Here is a 17502-nt window from a genome sequence, read left to right on the forward strand (position 1 = left end):
GGTGTGGTGGCTCACACCTGTAATCCCAGCACTTTGGGAGGCCAAGGCGGGCAGATCACTTGAGGTCAGGAGTTCGAAACCAACCTGGCCAACATGGTGAAACCCTGTTTCTGCTAAAAATACAAAAATTACGGGCGTGGTGGCTCATGCCTGTAATCCCAGGTACTTGGGAGGCTGAGGCAGGAGAATTGCTTAAAGCTGGCAGGTGGAGGTTGCAGTGAGCTGAGATTGAGCCACTTCACTCCAGCCTGCGTGACAGAGTGAGACTCCATCTCAAAAAATAATAACAATTATAATAATAATTCCCTCAGGTCCTGCGGGAATCTCTATGGGCGCTTAAGGTTGGGGGCCCCTCAGCCAGGGCTTCAGGCTAGGGGGAGAGTCTGAGGAGGAGGCAGCGGTCTGCCACTGTAGGCTAAGGCTGAGGACAAGAGAGAGAACTGGAGAAGGTTAAGCTTTGTGCCTTATTACAGCTGGGCCCTTCCAGATCCCGTGACTAAGAACTGCCATGTCCTGACTGAGAAGCAGGGAGGCGTGTGACACACAGGAAGGGCCCTGGCTGTGCAGCTGGGATTGGCTGGCTGAGTGTTTGCCGGATTAACTCAGATGAAATGAAATCCCCTACTTAGCTCTTGGATCCTGATAAAACCCCTGTGAGGAAACTCCTTATCCTTCTGCATTACTGGTAAGGAAAATGGGTCCCCCGGGTTAGTGACTGGCCCAAGTTCTCCCAGCTAGTAAGCAGTGGAGTCTGGGTATTCATAATGAGCAACAGAAAAAGCATCACAGCCAGGCCTGATGGCTATTGAGTGCTTCCTACGTGCCTAACACTGCCTTAACAGTTGCAGGCATTTTCTCAGTCATTCCAGATGCAAACCTGATCACGTGCCTCCTCTGCCTAAAAACTCTTAACCGCTCCCAAGAGCTCTTCACAATCTGGCCTCTGTCCAGCCTCCAGCCTCCCTCCCACCATGATCCCTGTCCCCACACACCCTCCAGCCACACTGACCTTCGTCAGTTCCCTGGAGCCACCAACTTCCTTCTCACTTCGGGGTCTCCCACAGGACTCCAGCCCCACCAGCCTGGGGCCCCACTAACACAGGGTGGAGAAACCATGGGTCCTGGCCACCTCTGCTCCCCATTGTGGGTAAGGAAGGGATAGGGCCAGGGGTCAGCCCACAATGGCAAGGGGCCTGGGAGGCTGGAGTCGAGAGGGCCCAAGTCAGCCAGTCATCTTCTTAGTAAAGATAACAGCAGACTGGATGCAGCAGGGCATGGTGGCACAGCTCCCAGGGATGCCCCCCCTCCACCAGAAATGCAGACCCCAGGACACTGGAGCAGAGGGGGTTTGTGGAACACAAGGTGTCCCCTTAAGAGCATGCATGGCAACATGAGGCCCACAGAAGGGCAGGACTTGCTGCAGGCCCCACAGTGTCACTCTGGGAGTCAGGTCAGAGCAATGGTTAAGGCTTCGGGGTCTGCCACTCACTAGCTGGGTAACTGAACCTCTGACTCTCGTCTCTAACAACAGCACGTTTTTTTTTCTTTGAAAAAAAAACTTTGTTGCCCAGGCTGGAGTGCAGTGGCACCATCACAGCTCACTGCAGCCTTGACCTCCCCAGGCTAAGGTGATCCTCCCACCTCAGCCTCCCAAGTATCTGGGACTACAGGCATGCGCCACACCACCACACCCAGCTCATTTTTGTATTTTTTGTAGCGATGGGGTTTCGCCATGTTGCCCAGGCTGATCTCAAACTCCTGACCTCCCTCAGGTGATCCACCCGCCTCAGCCTCCCAAAGTGCTAGGATTACAGGCGTGAGCCACCACGCCCAGCCAACAGTGCCTTTCTTCACTGATGCATGTGGAGCACCTGGTTCAGTGCCCGGTGAACAGAGAGGCCCGTGGTAGATGACAGCTGCTCTTTCCATTGAGAGAGCAGGGCCTGCACTCGGGACGCCTGGGTCCCAGTTAGTGCTGCTTCCACCACCACCACCACCCCACGCTGCTGGATGGGGGAGATCACCCGCTGTAGTGAATTTTAACAATTTCATATTGCTTGGGCACCCATTCTGAGTATGTCAGACTTTCTCGTACCAGAAGCGGGGCTCAGTCACCCTTGACACAGCTTCCAGTGCTCGGCCTCCTCCCAGTTCCTCAATGTGATCCATCCAGGCATCTGCCTTATGCAACCTCCTCCTGGTGACCACCTCGCCATGGGACAGCCAGACAGAAGCCACCTAACTTGCCCATTGACCCCCACACCCACATGGGCTGCATGGATTTGCCGCAGTGACCCCCCTCAGTCACCATGCCTTATGCCTGCTTGCTCTAATCCCAGCAATTATATTTACCCACAGAAACTGTGTGGGTAACATCTTGCACCCCAACAAAGCCTCCAGTCCACAGGTCCTCCCATCTCTCTCTTGCTCCAACTCACTGGCTAAGCACGGGGTCCCAGGCAGCTTCCCGCTGCCCTCCCCTCTGTGAGTAATACTCTGCTTCTGTTATTTCCCGGGTTTTGCTGGCTACTTCCTCTGTGTCTCACCTGACCACGTACTCTCCTAGAGAGTGGTTTTCTTGGTAGGAATAAAAGGACACAGGTCAGAAAAGAGCCACAAGGCGCCTTCCACTATAAGCCAGTTTCCTGTGAGAGAGACACCTGGTCACGACTGGATACTTAGGCATCAGACCATCCACCAGGATAAAGAAGCATCTCATGAAAGGCACACTGTGGACCCCCACAACCACCTGCCCTGGAACTCCGTCAGCAGGGCTAGAATTTATAGCCATTCTCAGAGAGAGATCTCAAGACCAAATTAGAGGAAAATACACTCACGCCACCCCTACTCTATGATATAGCTGGGTGGGTTTAATTAACCCCTCAGGTGGGACCCAAACAGGGAGGACACCTGGAGAGGTGGCACTCAGCTGTTTCTGGAGCCGCTGCTTCTGGGCCTCAAAGCTGGTTACAGGTGGGGTGCCGTGGCTCATGCCTGTAATCCCAGCACTTTAGGAGGCCGAGGCAGACAGATCACCTGAGATCAGGAGTTCAAGACCAGGCTGGCCAACATGGTGAAACCCCGTCTCTACAAAAATACAAAAATTAGCCAGGCATGATGGCGGGTGCCTGTAATCCCAGCTACTTGGGAGGCTGAGGCGGGAGAATTGCTTGAACCTGGGAGGCAGAGGTTGCAGTGAGCCAAGATTGCACCATTGCACTCCAGCCTGGGTGACAGAGTGAGACTCTGTCAAAAAAAAAAAAAAAAAAGTGCTGGTTATGTCCTTATCTCCTCTGGTCATCTATAGAAAAGAGGTGATCGGCTTCGTTTTCCTTACAATTAAAGGAAGGGGCCAGCACTGCCCCAGCAGAGTGAGCCTAGGCTAGAGGAACTCCTAATTCAAAACTGAGCTCCCTACTTGCAAACCGACAGAAGGGAAAGAGGAATGGACTATTCACTGAGCACTTCCAGCGGGTGGGTGTCATGGGAACCTGCCATGAAACATCTCCCTTAAACCCCACAACAGCACAACGAGAGGGGCTAGGCAGTAGTCCAGTCCCATTTTGCCGGGCACGATGGCTCACCCCTGTAATCCCAGCAACTCAGAAGACACAGGCAGGAGAATCATTTAAGGACAGGAGGTCAAGAGCAGCCTAGGCAAGACAGTGAGACTTATCTCTTAAAAAAAATTTTTTTTAAATTAAAAAAAATAATAGGCCAGGTGCAGTGGCTCATGCCTGTAATCCCAGCACTTTGGGAGGCTGAGGTGGGCAGATCATGAGGTCAGGAGTTTGAGACCAGCCTGGGCAATATGGTGAAACCCCATCTCTACTAATAATACAAAAATTAGCCATGTGTAGTGGCGCGTACCTGTAGTCCCAGCTACTCGGGAGACTGAGGCAGAAGAATCGTTTGAACCCGGTAGGTGGAGGTTGCAGTCAGCCGAGATCGAGCTACTGCCCTCCAGCCTGGGCAACAGAGCGAGACTCCGTCTCAAAATAATAATAATAATAATCCCATTTTGCTTACATGAAGCTAAGGTTCCCAGAGGTAAAACAACTTAACTTGTGGCACTGGCTGGCAAAGTCATTCTCCTCCACTGTGTCAGGTGGCCTCTGGGTAACGGCCCCATTTCCATTCTAAATGGCTACAGTCTAGGGTCTTTTTGAAGGAAAGGAACCCAGACCAGGAAGATGAGGCCCCCAAAGCAGCCTCTCATCCACCCTTAGCCCCTATGGCCCATCTCCTCCCTCCAGGTGCTCTCCCCTCCCATCAGCCTACCCCAGAGGCTGGTTATTAATTTCTGTGAAAATAACACATAGCAGTGCTGCTGCCTCCCCCAACCCCCGACGGCATCCTCACCCCCACACCCGGTTCACAGCCACTCCTTCTCTGAGTTTTGCTCCTTTGGCACTTCCAAAGCCTTTAGTGAGCTGCAACTAGGTCAGATCCCCCCATCAGACAATCTCCTGTGCCTGCACTTTTCCCTCGGAGCACATTTCACAGTGTGCATCTCTTGCCGTCTGTCTACCTGCTCCAGACCATAAGCCCCATTAAGCCAAGGACATGTCTGTTTTGCTGCCATGGTATCCCCAGGGGTGTGCACCGCACTGGCACCCAGCCTCAGAGTCACTCCACACTCACCTGTGCCAGGCCCTGTGCTAAGAGCTGTGCTTAGGCATCACACTTAACCCCCATCAGTGCTCCAGCAGAGTCAGAATGATCATCCAGCTGCACAGATGAGGACAGCGAGACTCTGAAAGGTGAAGTGACTTCCTGGAGGTTACCCCCTAGCCTGGGTCACGGCAGGGACCAGCACCGAGGACTAGCTACATAATTTGTGGGCCCCGGTGCAAACTGAAAATGTGCTCAGATGTCAAGACAAAGTCCTCACTCGAAGTCAAAGCCAGGCTCCACCCACCGAGATGCTTAGGTCCCCTAAGGCAGTGGGTCTCACACTTGAGCTGGGGTCACAATCACCGGAAGGGCTTGTTAAAAAACAGGTTGCTGGGGCCCAGTCCTAGAGTTCTGATTCAGTGGATGTGATGTAGGCCTGGGAATAAGCATTTCTAACTTTTTTTTTTTTTTTTTGAGAGAGAGAGAGATTGGATCTCACTCTGTTGCCTCGGCTGGAGTACAGCACAATCATAGCTCACTGCAGCCTCGAACTCCTGGACTCAAACAATCCTCCAGCTTCAGCCTCCTGAGTAGCTGAGACTACAGGAACATGCCTGGCTAATTTTTTTATTATTATTTGTGGAGACAAGGTCTCACTATGTTGCCCAGGCTAGTCCTGAACTCCTGGGCTCAAAAGATCTCCCCGTGGCTGGGCACGGTGGCTCATGCCAATAATCCCAGAACTTTGGGAGGCCAAGGTGGGCGGGGCACCTGAGGTCAGGAGTTCAAGACCAGCCTGGCCAACATGGTGAAACCCCATCTCTACTAAAAATACAAAAATTAGCTGGGCATGGTGGCATGCACCTTTAATCCCAGCTACTCAGGAGGCTGAGGCAGGAGAATTGCTTGAACCTGGTAGGCGGAGGTGGCAGTGAGCTGAGATCACGCCACTGCACCCTAGCCTGGGCAACAGAGTGAGACTCTGTCTCAAAAAAAAAAAGCAAGAGAGATCCTCCTGCCTCAGCCTCCCAAAGCACTGGCACTGGGATTATAGGAGTGAGCCACTGCGCCCAACATAACTGTTGCATTTCTAAAGGGGATGCTGATGCTGTGGCCCACAGACACTGAGAACTGGGCTGTCAGGGCTGAGGATGTCAGGATCCTTCAAACAATAGTCAGGCCCTCAGTCCAAATGGCCAGCCCTACTAAGAAGGAGAGGAGCACATGGGAGTAGGGGCAGAAGGAAAGGAGGAAAAAGAAAAACTTTACACAAGTTTCCTTGTTTGATTTTCATAACAATCTTGCCAGGTAGGTTCTATTATCTTTATTATAGAAACAACTGTAGCACACAGAAGTCAATAATTTACCCCGGGTCCCAGCCAGGAAATTACGGAGACCAGAACTGAACCTGGTTCTATCTATGTTAGGTAGCTAGAACCTGCTTGAACCACAGCTGGCTCCAACAGGTTCAAACCCCATAACCTGCTCGCCCAGGGGAGCAGAGCCCAAGCCTCAGGAGGGAAGGATTAGCACAGCCTCAAGCCCTGGGGAGCCCTGGCAAGCCCCCAGGATCCTCCCCTTCCACTGCCTGCGTGCTCTCCAAGCCCAGGCCTGCAGCACAGAGACCTGGGACCAGGTGAGGGGGCCAATCACTGGTGCCACTCCAGCAGGCCAGGGTGCCCATGCCCAGATGAAAGGTTCCTCACACATGTCCTAAGTGCCAGATCTGACCACACTGTTTCAGACTTTGCACAGGCTGCTCCTGCCTGGAATGCCCTTCCCACCCTGCCTCTCTGTCCAACTCTTACTCATCCTTCAAAATGCGGTTGGGCTCTGGGAAGTGTTCCCTCAGCACCTTGTCCGTCCTCACTGCTCCATCAGGTCACCCTGCGATTTCCTGGCTGCTCCTCCAGCCATTCACTGCACAAAAATTTAATAAGCATCTGCCCTGCCCCAGGCACAGTGCAAGGTGCTAAGGCTACAAGGCTGAGGTTGGGCTCTGTCAGGCCAGGATGTACGTTGGTTTCATCCCTGTGAAGCTCTGTAAGCCAGGAGGAGCAGACAGGGAAAGGGACCGTGAGGGTCCCCAGGGGGACCCCGTGGGGTTTGAAAAATTAGAAGTACTCAAATTCTACATTCCAGGCCACTGCCTAGGTGGTGGGGTGGAGGGTAGCCCCCACCCAGTGCTTCCAGGCCTGGAGTAAAGATGCTTGGCAAAGCAGCACAAAACTCCTACCAAACAAATACGAAGCATGCTATGTACCTCTGTGTCAAGAGGCCCAGTTGGCTGTGAACTCCCCAGGAAACCGAGGCCCCATCGGGGACAGGGATGAGACCAAAGTCCCCCCCAGAGCAGGAGGCAGCCCTGGAGTGGTCCTGCAGCCTCTTCTCCCAGGAGATTTGGGCTTCAACAGAGGAGGAAGAGAAGAGGTGAGGTGCCCCCATCCTGAAGGATTTGCCTGCAGACCCTCCACTGGCGAAGAGGGCATTAAGGGTGCACCCTGGGAAGCCACAGCCCACAGAAGCCCCAGGCCGGAGAGGATGGCTGCTGCCTGCCCAAGGTGGGGAGGGGGCTGGAGTGGAGCCAGGCTGGCGGAGGAAACATCTTGATCAGCAAGCGGGAGGAAAGGAGGAGGAATGAGAAAGGAGGAAAGAGCCAGACATGCAAACTCCTCCGCCTCCTCCTTCCAACCAAAACAGAATCCCCAGCAGACTGAGACCTGTGGAGAAGGAGGCAGGAAAGAAGCTGAGGCCGCCAAGGGCGGGTGGCTGGATGGTGGCCCTGAGGCTGGAGCCTCTGAAAGCTTGGGGGGCTGGATAGCCCCACCAGAGATGGGGAGGGATCAGTCATCAGGGCCTGCTCAGCTCTGTACCCGCAAGGGCTGAAGGCTCCAGGAGGAAGAGGCCATGGGCTCCACATGGTAACTCCGATTCCTCCTTCGAGACCCCACTCAAGTACCCAACTCTTCCCAAAGCCCTCAGACCTGACCTCAGCTGGGCTGGCTCCAGCACCGCACAAACTCAAAAACATTGTAGAGTAAAATTCATCCTAGTCTCTGGAAAGCCTGGAATCTGCTAGGAAACCCAAGGAACCCAGAAGAGGAAGTGCCAGCACAGAGATGGCCCTGGACTCCCAGACCACTGGGCGCTGGGACACACTTCATTTCCATTCGCAAAGCCTTCATGGGGGCCTTTTCCTCTGGTGGGACAGGAGGCTGGGATGAGGAGACAGGAGGGGCCATGGGAGCTGAGTAATAGGGAGACATCATCTTTGCCCCTCTGCCCTCAACACACACACGCGCACACACACACACATACACTCACTAGTGGGGGCTAAGAGGCTCCCAGGGACCTATGTGTCTTGGACAAATCCTTTGACTTCTCTTGTTCTCTGTTTTCCCTCACTTGCACACCTGCTTTCCTGCCCTCCTTCCTTTCAGGAGAGGCACAAGGTAAAGTTTAGGCCTCCAGGTAGGTAAAAACAAAGGCCTCTGGTATGACCTCAGCACGTGGAAGAAAATCCCACCCCACGTGGAAGAAAATCCCACCCCACTCCTGCTCACTCCCCCCACCACCATCCCCCCACCTCTTTCCTCAGGACTCTATTATGGCAGAGTGAGCCTGGGAGGCAGAAGCTGTGGTCAGGAAAGTAGGCAGCCAGGCTTGGAGCCCAAGGGGAGAGTGACCACCAAAGTAACCCATCTCCTGTCCAGGGCCTTTTCTCTCCTTCTCTCCCTGCTGGCGGAAACCACCTTCCTTACACACATCCTCACCACCATTTGAGAGAGGCTTTATGGGATGACTTTAGTCTGTGTTTTCCTTACAGCCCTCATCTGAGTTACTTGAAGCTGCTGGAATTTAGGGGTCCTTCTTTCATTCACTTTTTTATTCTAGTGAACCGGTCTGCCTTGGTTGGAAGGGCATCAGTCAAGTGACCTCCCCTCACTCAACTTGTTTCTTCATCTGTAAAATGGGATAATAGCAGTGCCCACCCCATCAGGTTGTTCTGAGGATTAAGTGAGTGTAGTGTCTGGCACCTAGTAATACACGTTAGATCTTCTTATGAAAATTCAACAGAATTTATTGAGCACCTATTGTGTGTCAGATGCTGTAGGCCATCAGACATATGGTGAATAGGGCAGATTCGGGCAAAGGGCCCTGTCTACATAAAGCTTCCCTTCTGGCCAGGGAAACTGCAGGGCTCTGCACTACACAACTCCTTTGGTTACCGTGACACAGATCACAGTGCAAACAGAACACAGAGCGTTCCTACAAGCAGGTAACACAGCAGCCCTGCAAGACAGGCATCATACAAACAAGTATACGGTGACTCTCACAATAAATGCTATAAAGTGGAGGGCTTCAAGAGCCCAGGATGGGCACAGACCAGCCTGAGGAGTCAGGGAAGTCTTCCCCAAGAAAGTGACATCTGGGCTAAGAGTTGAAGAAGCAGCAGTACTAACTCCAAAAGGGACAAGGGCTGGGGTGCTGAATTGGGGCAAAACAAAACCAAACCTACCAGCCAGACGCCTGTTATCCTAGCACTTTGGGAGGTTGAGGCGGATGGATCACCTGAGGTCAGGAGTTCGAGACCAGTCTGGCCAACATGGCAAAACCCTGTCTTTACTAAAAATACAAAAACTAGCCAGGCATGGTGGCACATGCCTGTAATCCCAGCTACTTGGGATTCTGAGGCAGGAGAATCGCTTGTACCCAGGAGGCAGAGGTTGCAGTGAGCCAAGACCATGCCACTGCACTCCAGCCTGGGCAACAGAGCAAGACTCCATCTCAAAAAACAAAACAACAACAACAAAAAACACCAAACCTACTACGGGAAGGTTCTAGGGGAAGACAGGGGAATCACTGAAGGTACAAGGCCAGCAGGGACATGGGGGCAGGGCCTGGTCACTAGAAGGCCAGATCAGAAGTGTGGATATTACTCTGTCACCGTGATAAGGTGTTGGTGGGGTTTCAGCAGATAATTGACACAATGCAGTCATGCTTTAGTACGTTCACTTTGGCTGCTGGGAGGCGAATGGAAGGGCAGAGAGACTGGAGTGGAAGCAGAGAGACCAGTTAGGAGGCAGATTCAACTAGACTGCTCTGGGTTCAAATCCTAGATCTGCCGTTTATTAGATGGGAAACCTCTCAGGGTCTCAGTTTTCCCTTCTGTAAAATGGAGATTACAACAGTGTCTACTTCCCTGGGTTGTTGTGAGGATTAAATGAGCAACTTTATGCATGTAAAGAACTTGGAACAATACCTGGACCACAGGAAGTGCTGTATGTTTTGCTGATATTATTCATCTGGGTCAGAAATGAGGGTGGCCCAGATTAGGGAGGTAGCAATGAGAGAGAAAGAGAAAACTGGACAGATTCAGAGATAAAATCAATAGGTCTTGCTCCAAGCAACCAGCTGCTCCAGCCCACCTTGTGCCACCTGCAACCATCAGAGAGACCCTAAGCCAGAACTGCCCAGCGGAGCTCTTCCCAAACTCCTGACCTACAGAAACCACAGTCCATAACAAAATGAATGTTGTTGTTTTGAGCCACTAAGTTTTTGGGTGATTTGTTATGTAGCAAAAGATAAATGGAACAACCCACATTGAAATGTACCTAGAGGGGCCGGGCGTGGTGGCTCACGCCTGTAATCCCAGCACTTTGGGAGGCCGAGGCAGGTGGATCACTTGCGGTCAGGAGCTGGAGACCAACCTGTCCAACATGGTAAAATCCTCATCTCTACTAAAAATACAAAAATTAGCCAGGCGTGGTGGTGCACGCCTGTAGTCCCAGCTACTCGGGAGGCTGAGGCATGAGAATTGCTTGAACCCAGGAGACGAAGATTGCAGTGAGCCCAGATCACGCCACTGCACTCTAGCCTGGGCAACAAGAGCAAGACTCCGTCTCAAAAAAAAAAAAGAAAAAAATAAGTGTACCTGGAGAGGAAACCTTCTCTCCCCCCATGAGCAAGAAGGGAAGCAGCTGAGCAGGAAGGAAGCGGAAAGGTGTGCAGGGAAGATGGGAGGGGCTGAGAGCCAAGCCTGGGACCTCTGAGCCACCCAGGGTCCAGGCTCTGCCTTCAGGAAGTGACGGGATAGCTCCAAAGCTAATCATTTCAGCACTATTTACAAAACCAAACACCTGGAAATAATGTAAATACCAAAGAAGGGGCTGGTTAAACTGTAGGGCACCCACATGAGGAACAATCATTAACGAATCGAGATACTATGAGTTAATAGCATAGGAGATACTGAAGAAAAAAAAACCATATTCAAAATTTTGCATACAGTTTAATCACAATTGAGCTTGAATACACAAACACATGCACGCACACACACACAGCAAGAAGCACAAACACCAAAAAGTGTTAGAAATGTTGTTTCTAAATGATGAAATTCTGGATGATTGCTCTCTTCTCCTTGTCTAATGTGGAGGGTTTTGTTGTTGTTTAAATAATTCCTGAAAGATAACTGTTAGTTCCTTCAAGCCCTCAGAACTCAGGCTGTGTGCCCGCGCCCTTCCCCCAGGTCTAGGGGAACATAGCACCAGCATCAGTTGCTCCATGAGGGCAGGGATTCTTGCCTGCTTCCTTTACTGCTGGGACAGCGCCTAGCACACAGCAGGCTGGATGAGCACTTCCTGGTGAATGAATGAATGGTCTTTATCTGCCCGTGCGGAGCTCCTCTGAGTCCACAGCAGCCGCCCTCATCAGCCTCAGGTAGGGATGAGGTCTGGCCCCACTCCATGTCCTCAGGGTTCAGAACAGGGCCTGGCACCGAGGAGGCACTAGCAAGGGCCGTGAATGAATGAAGGACTGAATAAATGAACATCCTACCCAAAGAAGCCCTCCCTGATCACCGTTGCCGAGCCCTGGAGGCCTGGGGAGTGTGCTTGTGGGTGTGGGTGTGGAATAGGGGGCAGCAAGAATGGAAACATACCTGGGTCTTCTGAGAACCCAGAGAGCCTGTGCGCCTGACTCCAACTCCACCCGCCTCTTCGGGCCCCTTCCCCTTCTGCTGCGACTTTGCCTGTTTGGTCCCCTTCTGAGACCACAGAAAAGTTCTGGAAGGTTCTAACTGCTATGTCTACACTCAAAGTGTAGCTGTTTTTAAAAGGAGAAGAGAGCAAGTCCCTTCCTAGACTTTTCTGCCTCTCTCACCACCCCCACCCCTGTCCCTGGGAGAAACCTCTGGGAGGGAAGCCAGCACATGGGGACCCAGGGCTGGTGGCTGGCGTGTGAGGTGAGGCAGGGAGGGATGCAGGTGTCAGAGACTCAGGCAGGGCTGGGCGGGAGGGCCTTGGGGTAGAGACCTGAAGAAAACCCTGTGGATGGAAATGGCAGAGAACATATGATGGTTGTCAGGGTTGGAGAAAGGACTACATGGTGCAGGGGTGACAACTGAGGCTGGCAGTGGGGGAGGTGCCAACATGGAGAGATTGACCGTAAGGAGGACCAGCAGTGGAATCAGATTGTTTTTGTCCAGGAGAAGTGAGGTCAGACTGAGCCTGAATGGCTACCAGAGGGGTGGGGCAGGAATCCCCCGACCCTCACCCCAGCCCCTACTCTGGCTGCCCAGAATGCCAGCCCAAAAAAGGCAGTTTACTTTGTTTTTGTTTTTGTTTTTCAACAGGGTCTCTCGTTCTGTCACCCAGGCTGGAGTGCAGTGGCGCAATCTCAGCTCACTGCAACCTCCGCCTCCTGGGTTCAAGCGATTCTCGTGCCTCAGCCTCCTGAGTAGCTGGGATTACAGGCATGTACCACCACATCCAGCTAACTTTTGTATTTTTAGTAGAGACAGGAGTTTCACCATGTTGGCCAGGCTGGTCTCAAACTCCTGACCTCAAGTGATCCACCTGCCTCAGCCTCCCAAAGTGTTGGGATTACAGGCGTGAGCCACCATGCCTGGCCCAGTTTACTTTTTATAAAATAAATCTCAACAGGCATGACACTTTAAGCCCATCCAAAATATAGACTAGTGAACTCTGCGGCTCATGCTAAGAACAGGTAGAGGCTGAGGCCACCAAAGCCCCTCCCCAAACCAGTCTTGGCCATTACCTTCCAGGCACCCCCAGGCATGCCCCAGCCTCTCTCTGGACCTCACTAACCTTGTGCATAAAGGGACCTCTGAGATCCCTTCTGGACCTCACGCCCAGGGCTCTCTGGTCTGACCCTGCCAGTGCTCAAAGCAAAAGCCCCAGGCCCAACTTGGGCCGGCTGACTCAGAGGCTTGGAGGTTAGAAAACAGAAGAATCTCAGAGCTCAGCCAGCCTGACCTCTCCCATGACAGGTAGGGAAACTAAGGCCTAGGATCTTTCCTAAGGTCCCCTCAAACCTAGGGCACCAGCTCCCAAGCCTAGGGCATTTTCTAATGCCTTGAAGGAGCTCTGCAGGGTCCCAGGGGAGGTGGTGCCTGCTCAGGCAGCTCTGGAGAAGCAGGAGGTGATGAAGAATTTTCATTAACAGCCAAGGCTCCAGGCTGGGAGGAGGAGGGTGCTGCCGGAGGATGTGCGAGAGCTCCTGAGAGAGGCACTGAGTCATGCTTGCAGCTGCGTCCCCAGAAAGCAGCCCAGGGCCTGGCACAGCGTGGGTGTGCAGTAAATGAACAAATAAATAAAAATGTGAATGAGTGATAACAACAGCAGCTAACACGTAGTACTTACTTTGTGCCAAGCACTTTACAAATATTAACTCATTTAATCCTAATGGAAACATTAAGATTGCCATAACAAAAGATTAAGATTCTCATAATAAAAATTTCGTTATTCCTCTTTTATAGACAGGGAAACTGAAACAGAGAGAGGTTAAATAACCTGCCCAAGGCCACACAGCTTTGAAGTCTGGCAGTCAACCTTGGTCTTAACCACTCTGCCTCCCACTCAGCACCCTTACCTGCCACAGCCTCTCTCCCACACACCGTCTCCAGCAGTCTCACCCTAACGCCCATGTCTCATCGCAACCCCATCCCCTCTTACTACACACTGCCTTTTTAAAATTACTGTCTTTTTTTTTTTTTTTTTTTTGAGACAGGGTGTCACTCCAGCCCAGGCTAGAGTGCAGGGCTGCAATCATGGCTCACTACAGCTTCAACCTCCTACCTCAGCCTCTCGAGTAGCTGGGACTACAGGCATGCCCCACCACACCCATGCCTAATTTTTGTATTTTTAGTAGAGACAGAGTTTTGCCATGTTGCCCAGGCTCATCTCAAATGCCTGAGCTCAAGTGATCTGCCCACCTTGGCCTCACAAAATGCTGGGATTACAGGCATGAGCCACCATGCCCAGACTCTTGTTATTTTTAAGAATAATTTTGTGCTGGGCGTGGTGGCTCACGCCTGTAATCCCAGCACTTTGGGAGGCCGAGGCGGGTGGGTCACGAGGTCAGGAGATCAAGACCACGGTGAAACCCCGTCTCTACTAAAAATACAAAAAATTAGCTGGGCGCAGTGGCGGGTGCCTGTAGTCCCAGCTACTCGGGAGGCTGAGGCAGGAGAATGGCGTGAACCCAAAAGGCGGAGCTTGCAGTGAGCCGAGATGGCGCCACTGCACTCCAGCCTGGGCGACAGAGCGAAACTCCGTCTCAAAAAAAAAAAAAAAAAAAAAAAAAGAATAATTGTATAAAATGTATTTTTTTGAAACAGAGTCTCACTAGGTTGCCGAGGATGATCTCTAACTGCTGGACTCAAGCAATCCTCCTGTCTCAGCCTTCCAAAGTGCTAGGATTACAGGTGCGAACCACATCAACCAGCAGAAAAAATAATGTATTGAGGTGGGTGCAGTGGTTCATGCCTGTAATCCCAGCATTTTAGGAGGCCAAGACAGGAGGATCACTTGAGCTCAGGAGTTTGTTTATTTTTTTGTTTTGTTTTGTTTTTTGTTTTTGTTTTTTTTTTGAGTCTTGCTCTTGTCGCCCAGGCTAGAGTGCAGTGGCGTGATCTCGGCTTACTGCAACCTCTGCCTCCTGGGTTCAAGCGATTCTCCTGCCTCAGCCTCCTAAGTAGCTGGGATTACAGGCGCTCACCACCACACCATGCTAATTGTTGTAATTTTAGTAGAGACGGGGTTTCGCCATGTTGGCCAGGCTGGTCTCGAACTCCTGACCTCAGGTGATCTGCCCACCTTGGCCTCCCAGTGCTGGGATTACAAGCATGAGCCACTGCGCCTGGGTGAGCTCAGGAGTTTGACAGCAGCCTGGGCAATGCAGCAAGACCCTGTCTCTACAAATAAATAAATAAAAATAAAATAAATACATAAAGTGAACAATTCAGTGGCATTTAGTCCATTCACAACATTGTGCAAAACCGCCACTTCTATCTAGATCCAACGCATTTCCATCACTCCAAAGTAAAACCCCTTACTCACTATGTAGTCTCTCCCCATTCTTTCCTCTCTCCAACCCCTGGCAACCACCAGTGTCTGCTTCCTGTCTCTGTGGATTTCTCTATTCTGGATATTTCATACAAGTTGACTCATACTATAGGTGACCTCTTGTGTCTGGCTTTTTTCATTTCACGTAAGGTTTGCAAGGTTCGTCCACTTTATAGCATGGATCAGTATTTCATTCCTTCTCATGGGTGAATAATGTTGTACAGCATGGATATACCACCATTTGTTTATCCATTCATCTGCAGACGGGCATTTAGGCTGTCTGTTCCCACTTTTTGGCTATTGTGAATAGTCAGTTGCTGCCTGTTCCTCCTCCCTAAAACCCTGTGAGTGAGGACAGTTGTTCATCCCCATTCCCCAGAAGACAACATTGAGGTTCATTTGTGATACAGATGGTGACTTGAACTGAAGCCCCTGCCGCCCAAATGAAAGTGCCCTTCTTACATCCTTGTCTCCCACCAGCCATTCACCCATCCCAAGTGTCATGCCTTCCCTGGGCATCTGTTACCACATGCTGGGCTCTGTGCCAACTGCTGGCCACCTGGTGTGGACAGCTCAGGCCAAGTCCCAGACTCTACTATAGTCTGATGCTGCAGAGGCCTGGAGGCTGCAGTCTCACCCTCTGGGATGGGCTCCTGTCCAGCCAAGGAGTCCCAGGATCCAGGGCCAGGGGCCAGGCATACCACATCCAAGATGCGTATAGACAGGAGTGCCCTGCTCCTGTCCTCCCTGGATCCCAGTATTCCTCAATGCACAGAGGAAGATGGCCCCCAGCAGATGGCTCCAGAGATCTGCACAGCAAAACCATTGAGTGGAACGGGAATGGCTGGGCTGAGGGGGCCGTCAGAAAACACTGAACTCAGAGCCCTGAAGAGAGTGGGGCAGCCAGTAAGGGTTTCCCATGCAAATTGGTCACTGCACCTCTCAAATGTAAACACACCAGAAACAGCACTTCGCTGGGACCATTCCTTCCTGCTGTGTAACCTTTTTTTTTTTCTTTTTTGAGACAAGTTCTTGCTCTGTCACCCAGGCTGACATGCAGTGACAATTACGGCTCACGGGCTCACTGCAGCCTCAACATCCTGTGTTCAACTGATCCTCCCACCTCAGCCGCCTGAGTAGCTGGAACTATAGGCACGCACCACCATGTCTAGCTAATTTTTTGTATTTTTTATAGAGATGGAGGGTCTCACCATGTTGCTCAGGCTGGCCTGGAACTCCTGGGCTCAAGTGATCCTCCTGCCTTGGCCTCCCAAAGTGCTGGAATTACAGGTGTGAGCCACTGCACCCTGCTGCTGTGTAACCTTGAGCCAAACCTTCTCTGAGCCGTCTCTGCCTAAAAGCAGGGTTCAGGGATCTAGAATTCCAGATTCTAGGGTGGGAGGAGCGGGTTGCCCTTGCAGAGCCCCTCCTGTTAAAGACTACATCCACTCAAGCTGTCTCTTTGTGTAAGATGGTGTGACTATGACCACTACGCTGACCACTGCCTTCCTGGCCTTTCACGAAACCACCTTCTGCCACACATTAGCCTGTTAATGGGACCATCCTCAGAGGGTTTCTGACATTCCATGTGGGGATGAACAGTCACAATAATCACTACTGGCTGGGCACTGTAGTGCATGCCTGTAATCCCAGTGCTTTGGGAGATCAAGGTGGGAGGATTGCTTGAGCCCAAGAGTTTGAGACCAGCCTGGGCAACATAGTAAGACTCCATCTCTACAAAAAATTTTAAAAACTACCCAGGCATGGTAGCACATACCTGTGCTACAAGTCTCAGCTACTTGAAAAGCTGATGCAGGAGGATCACTTGACCCCAGGAGTTCGAGGCTGCAGTGAGATGTGATTGCACCACTGCACTCTAGCCTGAATGACAATGCACTCTAGCCTGAATGACAAGACTGAGACCCTGTCTCTAAAAAAAAAAAAAAGTCACTACTGCCTCTCAGACTCCCTTTCACACATGACAGAGGCCTGACAAATTTGCACTGAATGAATAAATGAACGAACGAACAATCTGTCACTCACTTCCCAACTTCTAGCCTCTCTCTTCTAGTCTATTTACCTACACAGCTGCCATGTGAACCTTCAGATCCTGCTGCTCCTGCAAGCTGTGTGTTCAGACAAATTGCTGAACTTAGCTGAGCCTTCAATTCCTCAACTACAAACAGGGACTCTACTTGGGTAATTAGGAAGATTGAAAGAAAGCATAAGCACAGCATCTCAAGGGCTAAGGAGGAGTCCAGGAAAAGCTGTTGAAGGAAAGCTGTTTCTCCCCACCCCACCCCATAACACCCCACACCACCCTAATCCTCTAATCTCTCTGTTCCAAAGGCTGCAGGAAAGAGCCCAGCCCCTGGGCTGGCCCCTGGCTATATGTAAATGTTTATGCCAAGCCCAGCCTCCTAAGGACAAGTTATTTGCTTTGCTTGTAATTAATTGCAGAAGGCCTGCCTGGGTAATAAACTCTGCCGAAGAAATATAAACAGTTTGCACAGAGCTTCAA

General features: G+C 51.5%; 1 protein-coding gene across 6 annotated transcripts in view; it reads right to left on the reverse strand.

Moving 5' to 3' along the window:
* Positions 1 to 17502, reverse strand: part of ARRB1 (arrestin beta 1) — a 91338-nt gene that overhangs the window by 52646 nt on the left and 21190 nt on the right. The gene's annotated exons all lie outside the window — the stretch shown is intronic.

The sequence above is a fragment of the Pan paniscus genome, chromosome 9 (assembly GCF_029289425.2).
Source record: "Pan paniscus chromosome 9, NHGRI_mPanPan1-v2.0_pri, whole genome shotgun sequence".
In the NCBI taxonomy this organism is placed as follows: domain Eukaryota; kingdom Metazoa; phylum Chordata; class Mammalia; order Primates; family Hominidae; genus Pan; species Pan paniscus.